The sequence below is a fragment of the Psammomys obesus genome, unplaced genomic scaffold (genome assembly GCF_907164565.1).
Source record: "Psammomys obesus unplaced genomic scaffold, mPsaObe1.curated_primary_1811, whole genome shotgun sequence".
Taxonomy (NCBI): domain Eukaryota; kingdom Metazoa; phylum Chordata; class Mammalia; order Rodentia; family Muridae; genus Psammomys; species Psammomys obesus.
The window spans coordinates 28,044,684-28,059,779 of record NW_026591086.1 but is presented as its reverse complement, the minus strand read 5'-3'; the positions used below and the strand labels follow the sequence as shown (position 1 = coordinate 28,059,779).

Below are 15,096 nucleotides of genomic sequence, written 5' to 3'. Positions count from 1 at the left end.
CGGGCACAGCATGGATTTTTGAACCCTCAAAGCAATTACTTCAACAAGGCCACCTTTGGGAACTAGTTAGTTGGCTCTGTTGATTTTCTCGTACAGTTGTCACATCCACTGCCTTTTCTTTTTCCTACCACTTTTCCACAAGACTCCTTACACATTGCCCAAAATTTAGTCGTGAGTCTCAGTATCTGTTCTGAGGCACTGCTGGGTAGAGTCTCTCAGAGGACAACTCTGTCAGGCTCCTGTCTGCAAGTTTAGCAAAGCATCATTCATAGTGTCATGGGTTTGCATTCTCTGATAGGGTGGGTTTTGGTTTAGCCAGACACTGGTTGGAGAGGATATATTTTTTAATTGAATTTTTATTTTTATATTAATTACAGTTTATTCACTTTGTATCCCAGCTGTAGCCCCTTCCTTCATTCCCTCCCAATGCCACCTTCACTCTTTCATCTCCTCCCATGCCCCTCTCTAAGTCCACTGATAGGGGAGGTCCTCCTCCCCTTCCATCTTACCCTAGCCTATCAGATCTCATCAGGACTGGCTGCATTGTCTTCCTCTGTGGCCTGGCAAGGCTGGTCCCCCATAAGGGGGAGGTGGTCAAAGAACCAGCAACTGAGTTCATGTCAGAGACAGTTAATGTTCCTTTTACTAGGGAATCCACTTGTATACTGAGCTGCCATAGGCTACATCTGAGCTGGGTTTCTAGGTTATCTCCATGAAAGGTTCTTGGTTGGAGTATCACTCTCAGAAGTCTCCTGTGCCCAGATATTTTGGTTCTGTTGCTATCCTTGTGGAGCTCCTGAACTTCCAGGTCTTGTTATCTTCCCCTTCTTTCCTAAGATTTCCTGCACTCTACCTAAAGTTTGGTTAAGAGCCTCAGCATCTCAGCAACTCAACTGCTAGTTTGAGTCTTTCAGAGGCCCTCTGTGGTAGGCTCCTGAGATATTCTTAAAAGACTTCCTTTGTTCATTACATTTAGCTGTAAGCCAATATCATCTAATTGTTGATTATAAAATAATGTGTTAAACAGGTAGGCACACAAGAATTGTAGCTAATACCAATTTCTTTTTTTTAAAATTTTTATTTAACTTTTATTAATTACACTTTATTCATTTTGTTTCCCCTCAAAAGCCCCTCCCTCCTCCCCTCCCGGTCCCACCCTCCCCCTCCCCTTTCTGCATGCATGCCCCTCCCCAAGTCCACTGATAGGAGAGGTCCTCTTTGCCTTCTTTCTGATCTTAGTCTATCAGTTCTCATCAGCAGTGGCTGCATTGTCAGGGTTCTAGGTTATCTCCATGAATAGTCCTTGGTTGGAGTATGAGTCTCTGGGAAGTTCCCTGTGTTCAAATTTTCTTGTTCTGTTGCTCTCCTTGTGGAATTCCTGTCCTTTCCAGCTCTTACTATTACCCACTTTTTACATAAAATTCCATTCACTCTGCCTGTCAGTTGGCTATCAGGCTCAGCATCTGCTTTGACAGTCTGCATGGCAGAGGATTTCAGAGGCCCTCTGTGGCAGGTTCCTAGGTTGTTTCCTGTTTTCTTCTTCTGGCTTTCAGAGGCCCTCTATAGCAGGTTCCTAGTTTGTTTCCTGTTTTCTTCTTCTTCTGATGTCCATCCTCTTTGCCTTTCAGGATGGAGATTGAAAATTTTAGTTAGGGTCCTCTCTTTTGCTTAGTTTGTTTAGATGTACAGATTTTAATGGGTTTATTCTATGTTGTATGTTTATATAAGTGAGTATATACCGTGTGTGCCTTTCTGCTTCTGGGACAACTCACTCAGGATGATCCTTTGCAGGTCCCACCATTTACCTGCAAATTTCATGATTTTCTTATTTTTCATTGCTGAGTAATACTCCATTGTATGGATGTACCAATTTCTAATATATGCCAAGCCTTCTACTCTATATCCGTCAGAGGAATAGAAATACCAACAAATAACTTTTTCAGGTACAAAATCAGTGTTAATGACATATCTCACAAAATTAAGTACCTTCCTATTTCAAAATTATAAAAAAATTTAAGGTACTACTTCTCCAGCACAAAAATTGAATAAAAATTAATTTTTGTAAGAAAATATGAGACTTTGAACCCATAAATTTGAACCTTTGAACCCTTTAGACATTCTTACTGTGGATTCTAGGATGCTTCTCATCATTTTATACAAATTGTAAGAGGGCTGTGGCAAAGAAGGAGAAAAATAGTTCATCGCCCTCTGTCCAAACTATAAGGGAATCCATTTTTCTCTCAATACTACTATTTAATAATTTCTTGAGAATATATAAAAAGGAGATCAGCAAGTTCCGTGCTAAGTATGTTTTTGTTTCCATTTTTTTTTATTAGCTTGAAGAGGGATAGTAGATTAAGTCCCACCAGTTTTTATGCTGAATTACCTTAAATAAATATATGTAGCTGGAAGTAAGCATCCAGTTTTTTTTAAAAAAAAAACAATTTTACTGTGATATGCATTTGCAATCACTCCTCTGGGAGTATACTAATGAAGAACAAAATTTGATATGGCATATAACTTTAAATTCAAAGTACTTCTTGTTCTCACCAATGCATGTGTGATAAAAAGGATATTATACAAGAACATGGGAAGGAGGACTTATTTCATTGATAGTAAGAACACAGTTAATAATGTAGTTGTGAATGTTATGAAAGAGAATAAAAGCATAAGAATTCAATGATTCAATGATCTATGAATGAAGACAAGGGGAAATTCCTAAATGTGTTAAACTATAGATTGGCAAAAAAAAAAAAAAAAAAAAGAAGGAGAGAACATCAGCAAGACTTGTCAAAGCTAGCTATCTTTCTGAATCATTTAAAGAGAAATTCTAATTCCCTCGACCTTACAGCAGCAGACTGCATGAGGGAAATAAAGTATCAGAAAAAGGCTTGCTTCTGAAGCCTTTTTAATTCCCTTTAATTTGAAGTATTACCCAAGCCAAATCACTATTAGAAGCAGAAAAAAACAGCTCCATGATGATGGCTATAATAGCCTGAAGGCTCTTTATCATTTATCTCTACAAAGAGGGTGCTGTAATCATTACTTTCCTATAGAAAAGTATTTCAGGATGAGGTGGCATGAAGTAAGTTTAAAGTTTATGACAATAAAATTAAATGAGGTTTTATGTATAAGCATGAAGAAAGTATAAGAAAATTAAAAAGAGTGCACAGTTAAGATATGGATACCGATTTCTAAGGAGAGCCATGCCTGCATTTGGTAACAATCCTTAACTACACAATTTTGGTGGTTTCTGAAATTGTGTTTAAAGAGTTTATGACTTTTTAAAAATTAGTAGGTTATTGGAGGCAAGTCCAGGCTTATGTGATAAAACCATAAGTTGACAAGTTTACAAAGACTCTTTGTTGAACTGAGATAGAATTGATTTAAGACATGGATCTGTCTCCATGTACTCCATGTTAAAAAAAAAATATTTTTCTTTGTGATATTCTGGTAAATGTAATTCAATTACTTGTGTTCTGGAAAAAATTTAATTTAAACTCGAATGGTGTAAATTCAAACCGTATCTTTATCTATAGTTAACTGATGTTTTGGACATTATTATATTAACTATACCTTTGTGGAAAGAACTTTTGTTAGGTATGCCAAAATTCTTGACTCTCAGTAAGAGGTTTCAATAAGACTACAGTGTGAAGGGCTCTTTTCTCTTCCCAAGTACCCTTCATATTCAGATTTCTTTCCATCTTTCCTCAGAACTAAAAGTTAGGATATCATGCTCTGGGCTTCAGTGATTTCAATATAATCTTTGTGTTTTTCTTCTTAATCTACCTTTTGTTATACAAATCCATTATAACTGAGAATTATAAATGCGTAATTGTTTTTCTTTTTTATTGAATAACCTTGTATAAAATAAATGATTTTTTCTCTACTAAGGATTAAATCTAGACCTTATGTTTGACAGGCAAGAATTACATGTACATTAATTTTGAAAATATAATGACAAAGATTTTGAAAATTTATATTCATGACATACGTATAGTAATGAATACTCAAGTAGGAGTAAAAATTGGAAAGAAACAGCAGTATCACAGTGAAAGACAATGTGTTCCACTTCAACTTTGAATGAATTCATATTTAGAAAATTCTATGCAGAAAATCATCTGTACTTATGAATAGGGTAAATTTATGGAATAAATGATTATCACAAGCACCCAAAACATTTTATAATGTATAACGAAAAGGACTGAGGGTTAAGTTGGATGTAAGATTTTAAAGATTAGAATTTAACTATCTTACATGAGATAAAAATTAATTTCAGGTTCTGTTGCTCTCCTTGTGGAGTTCCTGTCCTCTCCAGGTCTTACTATTTCCCACTTCTTACATAAGATTCCACGCACTCTGCCCAACAGTTGGCCATAAGTCTCAGAGTCTGCTTTGACAGTATGCAGGGCAGAGGCTTTCAGAGGCCCTCTGTGGCAGATTTCTAGCTTGTTTCCTGTTTTCTTCTTCTTCTGATGTCCATCCATTTTGCCTTTTGGGATGGGGATTGAGCATTTTAGTCAGGGTCCTCTCTCTTGATTAGTTTCTTTAGATGGACAGATTTTAGTAGGTTTATCCTAATGTTATATGGTCTATATGAGTGAGTATATACCGTGTGTGTGTTTCTGCTTCTGGGACAGCTTACTCAGGATGATCCTTTCCAGATTCCACCATTTACCAGCAAATTTCATGATTTCCTTATTTTTCATTGCAAAGTAATATTCCATTGTGTAGATGTACCACAATTTCCACAAGGAGAGCAACAGAACCAGAAAATTTGAACACAGGGGTCTTCTAGGAAACTCATACTCCAAACAAGTACCATGCATGGAGATAACCTAGAACCCCTTCACAGATGTAGCCCATGGTAGCTCAGTATCTGAATGGGTTCCCCAGTTAGGGGAAGAGTGACTGTCTTTGACATGAACTCAGTGGCTGGCTCTTTGATTACCTCTCCCTGAGTGAGGAACAGCCTTACCAGGCCACAGAGGAGGACAATGCAAGCAGTCTTGATGAGACCTCATAGATTAGGATCAGATGGAAGGGGAGGAGGACCTCCCTTATCAGTGGACTTGGAGAGGGGCATGTGTGAAGAAGGGAGAGGGAGGGTGGGACTGGGAGGGGAGGAAAGAGGGCTTTATGGGGGGGATACAAAATGAATAAAGTGTAATTAATAAAATAAAATTTAATTAAAAAATTAATTTCAATGACTTGTGATTTTTCTGAAATATAAACAAAACATAACTTTTCTTTTCCCATATCTATTTTAATTCCTTATTTAGGTGACAGAGACCAATAAAGTATCTAAATAATCCTCTGCTGTTAACTTCCTTTAATATGCCAAATCAGTTTAATTACAGTTTCTATAAATAATCTATGCAAAATACTTCCCTGAACAGAATGCACTTTTCCTTCTCTGTGTGGCAAATTTTAATACTTAAAAGCATTAGAACAGATGTTAGGTGCCTGCTAAACTTGTTTTCAGTTTTCTTTTATTTATATGTTAATGAGAATTTAATTACTTCATGAATACTTAAACAACCTGAGGGTGCCTGATATCATTAGCTTGAACATGACAAGCACCTCAAGTGACCACATGGGAAGACAAAAATTGCTTTTAGTTTACTTGAAGACAGAAAGATGAATTCATTTCACCCCCTGCTATGTTTTACCTGACACACAAAACTGGAAAAAGCACAGATGCAATCTTGCTTCAACATGAGTGAAAAAAAAAATCAGGAAAGCACTAAGAAGCATAAATTCTTCCTATTTGGTTTTGCTTCAATGTCTTTTAATAACTACTCAAGCTATACTGTGCTTTAAAATCTTATTTCACTAGAAAGTGTTCTGCTAAAGTAAGTCTCCCTTTTTTTGTTTTTATGGATTATAGCGATGAACATTTTAAACACCATTTATAACTTTGAAATAGTTCTCCATTTGAGCACAGTTGAGAGAGTTTACTTGGCCAGATTGTAGGGAAGATGTAACAGGAATAAAATTTGTAAATCTTTACATGTAATTTTTGATACCATAGTGGAAAGGTAAATTTAATAATGCTAAATAGTTGTTCCTAGAGGCGTTGCAGGTATGGCTGCTCTGTCACATATTTGTCAGCAAGTAAGTGGCAGAGAAGAGAGAGGCTATGTCTACAGTTAGCTTTCTTACTGGTGAACATCTGAATTAGTCGCCTAAGAGTTCCTGAGTAAAGCAAGCCTAAGACAACCACCATTCTAGAACTAGGGGCTCCAGACAGGGAGCTATCCCGAGAGGACCACCAGTCCAGTGTCACACAGACCTTGACAGGATCCCAAGGAAGGAAGAGAGCCAGATTCTGTAAGAACCCTGGGTGGGACTGTGGGCCAAGGGCAGGAGTGAGCCCAAGACAGACAACCCTCACATGGGGCCACTAAGGTGGGTCTCAGCTAGGAGCAAGCCCCAGATGACCATCAGATCAATGCTGTGGGTCATGGACGAGCAGCTAGACTGAGATGACCACCAATCTGATGCCATGCAGGCCTGGGGCCACATTATGCCCGAGATGACACATCCCCAGGGACATAATGCACAACCATGGCATGGCGAGACCCTAATTGAAATTGAAACACCACTACAGCCTGACATCAGATCTGGGCTTATGCCACCATAGGCTTCAGTCTCAAGAAGAAGAAGGAGAAGAAGGAATAAGAGGAGAGGGAGAAGGAGAAGAAGGCCTAAGCTCCCATTTTCCAAAAAAGATCAGCAGTTACTAGAAAATAAACACATAAATGGGCAGCCAATCAAAGGCTGCCGGACTGTCTGGTTGGAAAATAAGGTTGCTTAACTGTACCTTTAGAAATACTCTATCTTATGATTAACTAATGATAGATGACCATCCCAAAAGTTGCCTGAGTTTTGAATGCTCCAATTATACTAAGGACTACCTAACCCACCCTAAAATTTCTCCTGGGTACCTATAAAAGAAATATGCTAAATCAATTTGGGGTCTTTCACCATTTTGCTTTGCATAGGTGAGGTCCCCACTGCATTGTTCTTCTGCAGAATAAAATGCTCTTTCCCTGTCCCAAAAGGCGAAGAGGAAGGACATCAGAAGAAGAAGAAAACAGGAAACAAGCTAGAAACCTGCCACAGAGGGCCTCTGAAAGGATCTGCCCTGCAGACAATCAAAACAGATGCTGAGACTTATGGCCAACTGTTGGACAGTGTGCTTGGAATCTTATCTGTTATTTTTCCATCCATTTCAATCTTGGAATAAAGAAATGAATCACACTTATAATTATTAAAGTTCTTGAGTTTAAAATTGCCATCTTATGGGATAGCAAATGGCTGAGTATGTAAATGTGCCAAGCTTGATAACCTGACATTGATTCAAGAGTCACACTTGATGAAAAGAAAAAATCAACTTCTTTAAGTAGTCCTCTGACTTTCACCTGAATATGATACATGAACTGACTCACACATGTACACACAATAAATAAATAAATAAATAAATAAATAAATAAATAAATAGATTTATTAACATGTTTTTAAAAATATTATACATTTAGTTATAAACTTCTCACATCTCATGTTATACCTGTATTTATTGGATAGTTTCCTTTATATATAAATAAACATGTATTTATTCTAATATTTATATTAAAAAGATGCCTTTTATAAATTCCAACTGTGAATATTCAGTATAACTTTTATAGCATAAAAGTTACAAGAGAAAATTTATGCTCTAAAACATTTTAACATTTATTTACTAAAGCAAAATAATAGCAAAATAATTTATTTACTAAAGCAAAATAATAATAATTATTATTATTATTAATTTCTAAGATCTAATCAGAAAAGTTATTAATTTCAACAGTTTAACTACAGTACATGAAGAGAAAATTTCAGCCTCTATTAGGATTACATAGTAGACACATTTCCTTTAGAGACAAGGTAAGCTACAGTTATTCACACTATTTGAATTTTTAGTGATACTTTTCAACAATATACAAAGATATGTTTTTAAAACTAGTGGCAGTACATATATGAAATACAATCAATGTTTTTTAATGTATGTGAGTTATAATATCTGAGTCATTTGCGTAGAACTTGAACTACTAAATCATTAGTCACATACAGGTTTGAGAATTCTTGGCCTCTTAAGACCTATAGGATGACAATATATCTAGGCTCTTGTTAATTAATTATCGGGCTTTGCTAGGCATCTTCAAGTAGCATCCCATCTTTTAACAAGTTTCAGAACAAGTGTATGAAAGGACAAGAATCTGAAAGTAACGACTTTAGAGTAAAGTACACCATCATATAATGTAGAGCAATTATTTAGAAAGAGTGAGCTTCATGAAACACAATTTAAAGATGAAGAATGGCTACAATTTTTCAAATTAGTTTTAGATTGCTCACAATTTTTAATGTACTGAGAAAAGTACATTGAAAACCTCAACACTTATTTGACAAAAAGCCCTAAATTACTATTCGTGTGAAATGGAAGCTATAATGTTCTGATTTGCTAGTAATATGGGCAGGGTAGAGAACATGATAACAAAGTTCTTTGCTTCATTTTTATTAGTGCCTTGATAATTTTGTGCAATGTATTTTTGTTCATATTCACCTCTGCCTCCCAGATACACCCTCATTTCCCTACTATAACACTCAAATTTGTACCATCCTTTTTAAACACTTCAAATATAATTTATGCTGCTCATTTACTCTTGGATATGTGACATTGTCATGTGGTTTACTCATCAGGGAAGACACCTTTAAAGAAAATAAATTCTTCCACCGCCAGGAGTTATCTCATTTGCCATTAGCTCCTTGGATAGCGATGGGAATTCAAGCCTATTTCCTCTCTTCATGCTAAAATTTTGCCTGTCCTGATTCTGCAGAGATCTTGTGCATGTCGTCTGAAGCATTGTTTGTTTTTCTGTGCACCTGCTCTTCATTGTCCAGAGAACACCATTTCCTTGTCACTATCTGTGTCTGTCATAGTATTTCTGTTTCTTCTTCTGTCATAATCACTGTATCTTGAGGAGAGTGGCCTGTGATATTCTCATTTAGGTCTAGTGATTATAATGCCACTTATTCTATGTATCGTGATCAGTTGTAGCCTCTGTATTACTTGTTATCTATAAGACCACAGAGGAGGACTTTGCAGCCAGCCCTGAAGATACCTGATAAACCAGTATCAGATGTAATGGGAGGAGGTTCTCCTTTATCAGTGGACTTGGAAAGGGGTAGGGAGGAGATGAGGGTGGGATTGGGAGGGAAAGAGGGAGTGGGATACAGCAGGGATACAAAGTTAACAACTGTAACTAATATTTAAAAAAATAAAAATAAATAAAAAAATAAATAGAAACTCCCATGAAGGTTGACCCATGCAGTGAAACATCAGTATAACAGTAATTCACTGGAAGTTAATACTATATCCATTTAACATATTAATAGTACTAGATTCTCCCTTAGGCCTTGTGATCTGTTTAGCCACAGGATTTTGACCCAAGTAACAGTTTGGGCTTACCAGGTTGTGAAGCAATCCAATCAGATAAAAGCTTCTCTGGGAACAGTTGTGTACTATTGCATCTGTGGGTGTGTCTTGCCAGGCCTGTCATTTTTGTAGCTCACAGAGTTCAGAGCTGAGTGTATTAGGAGTTTCTTTTTCTCTTCTAGCAGTATTAATAGTTTTCGTGACATCTTCTTTCTTCCTCTACTACGTAGAAATTTAGTGAAACTCAGATGTCATGACTTTCCTTATCTTAAAGTTTTAGTCATAAAAGAAAACAACATAATAATATGAATTTACGTAGACAATCAACTCCAAATTTTGTTTTTGACTAATGGAAATAAGTCGAGATCATTTTGTTGCATGTCTAAGCCATAAGATTTTCAAGTATTATAAGCCTTGAGTCCAAATTTTATACAGCAGTCATTTTACTGGAATAAATACCATTTTCTTTTATTCGCAAATGGAATATGCTGCTTGTTTGATGTCTACATTTTAGATATGCTTCTCCAGGACAATCCTCAAAGAAATTTTGAATCAAGAAGTATGAGTTACAACCAGTAGCAGCATGCAAATCAAAACCTTGGTTTTGGCTTATAGTTTTGAAAAATAAAGCCATAATGCTGAGAAAGGCATGGAAGACAGAAGCTGCCCACAAATTTATTGCACCATCATGTTCTATCAAATCCAGAAGTAAGCTGAAAGACAAAGATCCTTCTTCACACAGGAAGCAGAGGGTTAACTGAAAGTCTGACTAAGCTATAAACTCTGAAAGCTCACCTTCAGTGTTGTGTTTCCTACAGCAAGACTCTTGGTCCTAAAGTTTCCATAATACCCAAAGCATCACCACTAACTGGGTACAGAGTTTTCAAATACATTAGCCTATAATAGACTTTTCTCATTCAAACCATGTTGCACAGGACACATAAGCAAAAATGAGAGCCAATCCTCTTGATAACCAAAATAAACACACACACATGGGTGCGCACACACACACACACACACACACACACACACACACACACCACACAAACAGCACACACACACCCCTCTCGCACCCCCCCATGCACACTCCCCCACACATACTACACAAACACCTATCACCACCACAAATATAAACACAGAGAGGGGTGGTGGGGAGGGAAACTGTTTCTGCTTACCAGAAAAAAAAAAATCAGAGGAAGATCAAATTTATCAGTTATTTTAGCTACTACTTTAAGGAAAACAATTGTATCAAATCCAAGTGCAGGTTTTTTTTTTTTTAATGCATCCCATGTAATTCCAAAAAAATTAAATCATCTTTATCTAATTCATAATAAAATTTTCACTTGGGAGTTCCAAGGCAGAATTAGCATTTCCATTCACATAAAAGCCACAAGAGATCTTCAAATACACCTGTTTATCTACGCTTCTTAATGTTTCTGAAAATTGGAGCCAGAAACATAAACAAATCATAAACCTTCCTTGTCAAACAAATTGTTCAACAGGAATCCTAATTTCGGTTATGAAAGATCACCAGAAGGTTGGCAAGATACCACCAGTTGGCTAAAAGCCACAAACAATAAGGAAACAAAAGAACAACAAGGCTCATTGTCCTGTATCAGTGAGAATTCACCAAGGAAACAACTTTAGGGAAACAGATTACAAACATTCATTTTATTTTCCCCCAGTCTTTATCACAATTAGTGCAGGCTATGAAAATACTGGCTACTGGTGAAAGAAGCAGAGTATCTGAAAACACAATTAGATACAACCGCTGGAAGAATTCTATATCCATTCTTCCATTTCACCCACAGCCAGCAAGATATAGAGAAACTCTGAGAGCATCATATCCAAACAACAGCATGAAGTTATTATGGTCTACCATGTTCAGATATAGGGTCACCTAGCTGGAAGGCCTGATTCCGTGGTTTCCCGTATTAACAAAGAAACTTTTATATAAACTGGAAATTATGCTATTAATTAGTGTCATGTGATATATATATATATATATATATATATGAAATGTGTTTATATATTTTTCGCTAAACAGGGGATAGAAAGATTCTGTTGTTGTGTTTTTTTTTTCCATCTTGCCCATATCAGTACTATAATATGTTCAAAGGATAAACCAAATGTAGGAACTATGCTATTGTTTTATTGTGGTTCTTAACTCAGCAGATAAGACAATCTCAGCAATAAGTCTTATCCAAGCTCCAGGCTGTGTCTGCGCTCTGGGCTCCAGGCTCTGGGATCCAGAGTTTGGGGATTAGGTCTTTTTATTGTATAATGTGGTGTTACTTATAGTGAAAGGAGGATAAAAAACACAGTTTTGCAAAAGAGATATTGGTCTATAGTTATTATTATGATCCAATGAAAACTAGAATTCTCTAGTAAATATTATTACATTTTCTTTATCCCCAGAATCTAGTCATGAAAACTAAAATTGCTGTAAATAACATCTCCGTGTTGGTCAGTTTTTGTAAGTAAAGAAATAAAATAAAACCAACACAAGAAAAAACAAAGGAAATTAAAAAGCAGAAAGGTTTATTATGTCTGAGTTTGGGAAAGTTCAGTGCTAGTCAGTTGGCCTGTGGTTTAGGTCTACAGAAACAGGACTAAATGCTATAAGCATACATGGTAGGAAAATTTTCTCAAACATAGGTCCAAGAAGCAAGGACAGAATGTGGCCTATTACCCACTCCTAAGTTCTTGCTACTGTCTTTTGATTGAGCTTTCTGGGAGCGTTCCATATTTAGATCACAGCACTGATCTATTTTCATTGCAGACCATGGTATCCTTAACAGAGTGGAGTCCTGCCTTAAACTACAAAGGAAATCTAAATTTATGCGCTTAGTCTTCTATTCTTACATTATTTCCTTTTGTTCAAGCTCATTTTGTTTTGGCAGCCCATGTTTCATAGAATCTAAGTGTTAAAAACAAGTTTTTTCCTTTGGGTCTTTTGTTTTTCCATCTAAAGTCTTCTGTGTAAAGTAATATTTTGATTAAATAAATTTGTTACGCTGTTTTCCTTTTGACCTCTCTTCTGTTACGGAAAAATTACGCTTCATGAAATTTCTTCCGTGTTCTCACACTTCAAATGCTTTGTCCCAGGCAGCCATGTTGTTTAGGGAGATTGCTGAACCTTTAGGAGGTAGAGCTCCAGTACAGGAAGTAGAAGAAAAGAGACACACATTCCAGTTACACCTGTTCTGGTTTCAGGTTTCCCCTCTGCTTCTTGTTGGCTGTGATATGTTGATACTCTGCCACAGCGTCCCCAGTTCAAGCTTTCTACCTGAACTCACCTAGATCTTGTGAAACTATGGGCTTAACCTATTTTTTTTTTTTTACTCTTGTTTTATCTAAGATTTTGGTCATAGTAATGAAAGATGATTGATACAGAGAACACCAGAAGCAGCACTAGTGAAGCATCTCTAGCAAAAGAAAAAAAAAAAAGTTTAGTATTAAGTTGCATAAAATTTTTGAAGAGAAAAAAAATGTGTTTTAATAAATAGCAACAATAGATTTCTGAGAAATATAGGAAATCTAAACTCTTTACAAGAAAGGTACAGAGAGTCTTAAACAAGATGGGCAAAGAAAGTAACTCTAGTCACATCAGAGTGTGACTAAGTGTAAAAACAAGCTCTAGTCACTGAGCTCACAGAATCCAGGATTGACTCCCTAGGAAGCGGAAGAATCAGGGTATTAGGCTTAGCAACACTGTTGTGATAACATTAAGAGAGCGTTTGGAAGTCCTGAAGAATCAATTGTGGGAACATTGTCTTTCTGATCTTGGTGTTACTTACCTGTATTTCCAGTGCTTGGAAGGCGGTGGCAGAAAGGTTCAGCCTAGGCTACATAGTGAGAAACTGTGCTAGGGTAAAAGATAAGGGGCTTTGTCTGTAGCGCAGTCATGTAGTGCTTGTTGAGGCCTTAGGATTGATCCCCAGAACTTAAAAAAAAAAAAAAAAAAGGTTTATGTACTCAACTGCCATATACTACTACTGTGACAATGGCATAAAATTATGATCTAATATGTAAGAATTCAGCATATCGGGCTCCAACATAATCATGTTTAAACCCAGCAAAATATAATAGAAATTACTACAAATATTCTCTTAAGGAGGAGTGCAAATACCATAGCTAATTTGTGATTACGTTATTTGTTGTGTTTTTAGAATCTAAACAAATGCAGTGATACTAGTTGTTTCTTAGATCCTAGCATATTGACATATTTAAAGTGTTAGGGACCTCAGGCACATGAATTGAAAACTGAAAGGTCTGCAAATAGGAATGACCTCACAGTATAGTCTCTTCCATAAATTCCCAGGTTATAATTCTCAGCTACTGCTGTCTGCTCTTTCTGCTTCTTAAATTCCCTCCTTGTCATATTATATCTTCAGATTTTCAAATGGAATACTTGAAGGTATCCTTGATTTCTGCTAGCTCATTGTTTTTATCACTCACAAAGAGTTTAGTATATTTAATCACACACATGTCACATTCAAGTTCAGGTGGCATTTTGCAGTGTTGGTAGCCCTTGCAGATTTTCACCTTTCTTCTCTATTAGAAGGTTTTAACTTTTTCATGTTCCAGTTATTTATTCAGTTAGGGCATGTAAAGAGATGTTTCAAACTTTCTTATACTAAGGACTTGTTGCATGATACAAATAGAGGAAATATTGTGTCTTACATATTTTGAAGACAGAGTGGGGGACAAAGGAGAGAAAGAGAGGAAGGGGGGAAATTTTGATAATTGATATCCCATTGTTCCTGAGGGCCTTGGGGTTTTTAGTTCTAATTTTAACAAAAGCACATTCACTGGATTCACTGATATTTTGCTTTTATGTTCCTCTTTACTCTGACAGTTTTCAAAATGTTTTTGAATGGAATTTGAAAGTGTTTCTTGGAAAACAACTTATGCATTTTGCCATTTAGAGAGGTTTTGCTTGCATATGTGTAGTCTCTATTTCATTTTACATGCTTTCTCCATTCCTCTTTCCCCAACCCCAGCCAAGAACTACAGACAAATTATCACCTTTCCCCTCTTTGGACTGTTAGTTTTTCTAATGATCATTCCTTATGCGCTTACAATCTTTTAAAAGCTTAATGATAAATCTGGTCATGAGATAGAAAATCTGCTGAAGACTGATACATCTCATTGCAGTATATATGATAACATAATGAGATGAAGGTCATATTCTTCATATACAGTTTCCATATCCTAGGGAGGGTAAACAATTTGTGATCCAAACTATACATAATTAAACATTCATTCTTTGGTATAATGTTGTAAACTACATGTGATGTGAGTTTTGAGTCATGAATGAAATCAACAGGAACAAGTACTTTAAAAATTTTTGATAGTCTTCAGGGCAGAGCCTTTCAGAGGCTCTCTGTGGCAGGTTCCTAACTTGTTTCCTGTTTTCTTCTTCTTCTGATGTCCATCCTCTTTGCTTTTTGGGATGTGGATTGAACATTTTAGTCAGGGCCTCCCTCTTGATTAGTTTCTTTAGATGTACAGATTTTAGTAGGTTTATCCTATGTTATATGTCTATATGAGTGAGTATATGCCGTGTGTGTCTTTCTGCTTCTGGGACAGCTCACTCAGGATGATCCTTTCCA

The 15,096-nt window shown here is 36.3% G+C and overlaps 1 non-coding gene across 1 annotated transcript; it reads left to right on the top strand.

Moving 5' to 3' along the window:
• Positions 1–6,063: 6,063 nt before the first annotated feature.
• On the top strand, positions 6,064–6,196 carry LOC129679080 (small nucleolar RNA SNORA17). Its single transcript, XR_008720504.1, has one exon. It is a non-coding gene; the product is annotated as a small nucleolar RNA SNORA17 (small nucleolar RNA).
• The last annotated feature ends 8,900 nt before the right edge of the window (positions 6,197–15,096 follow it).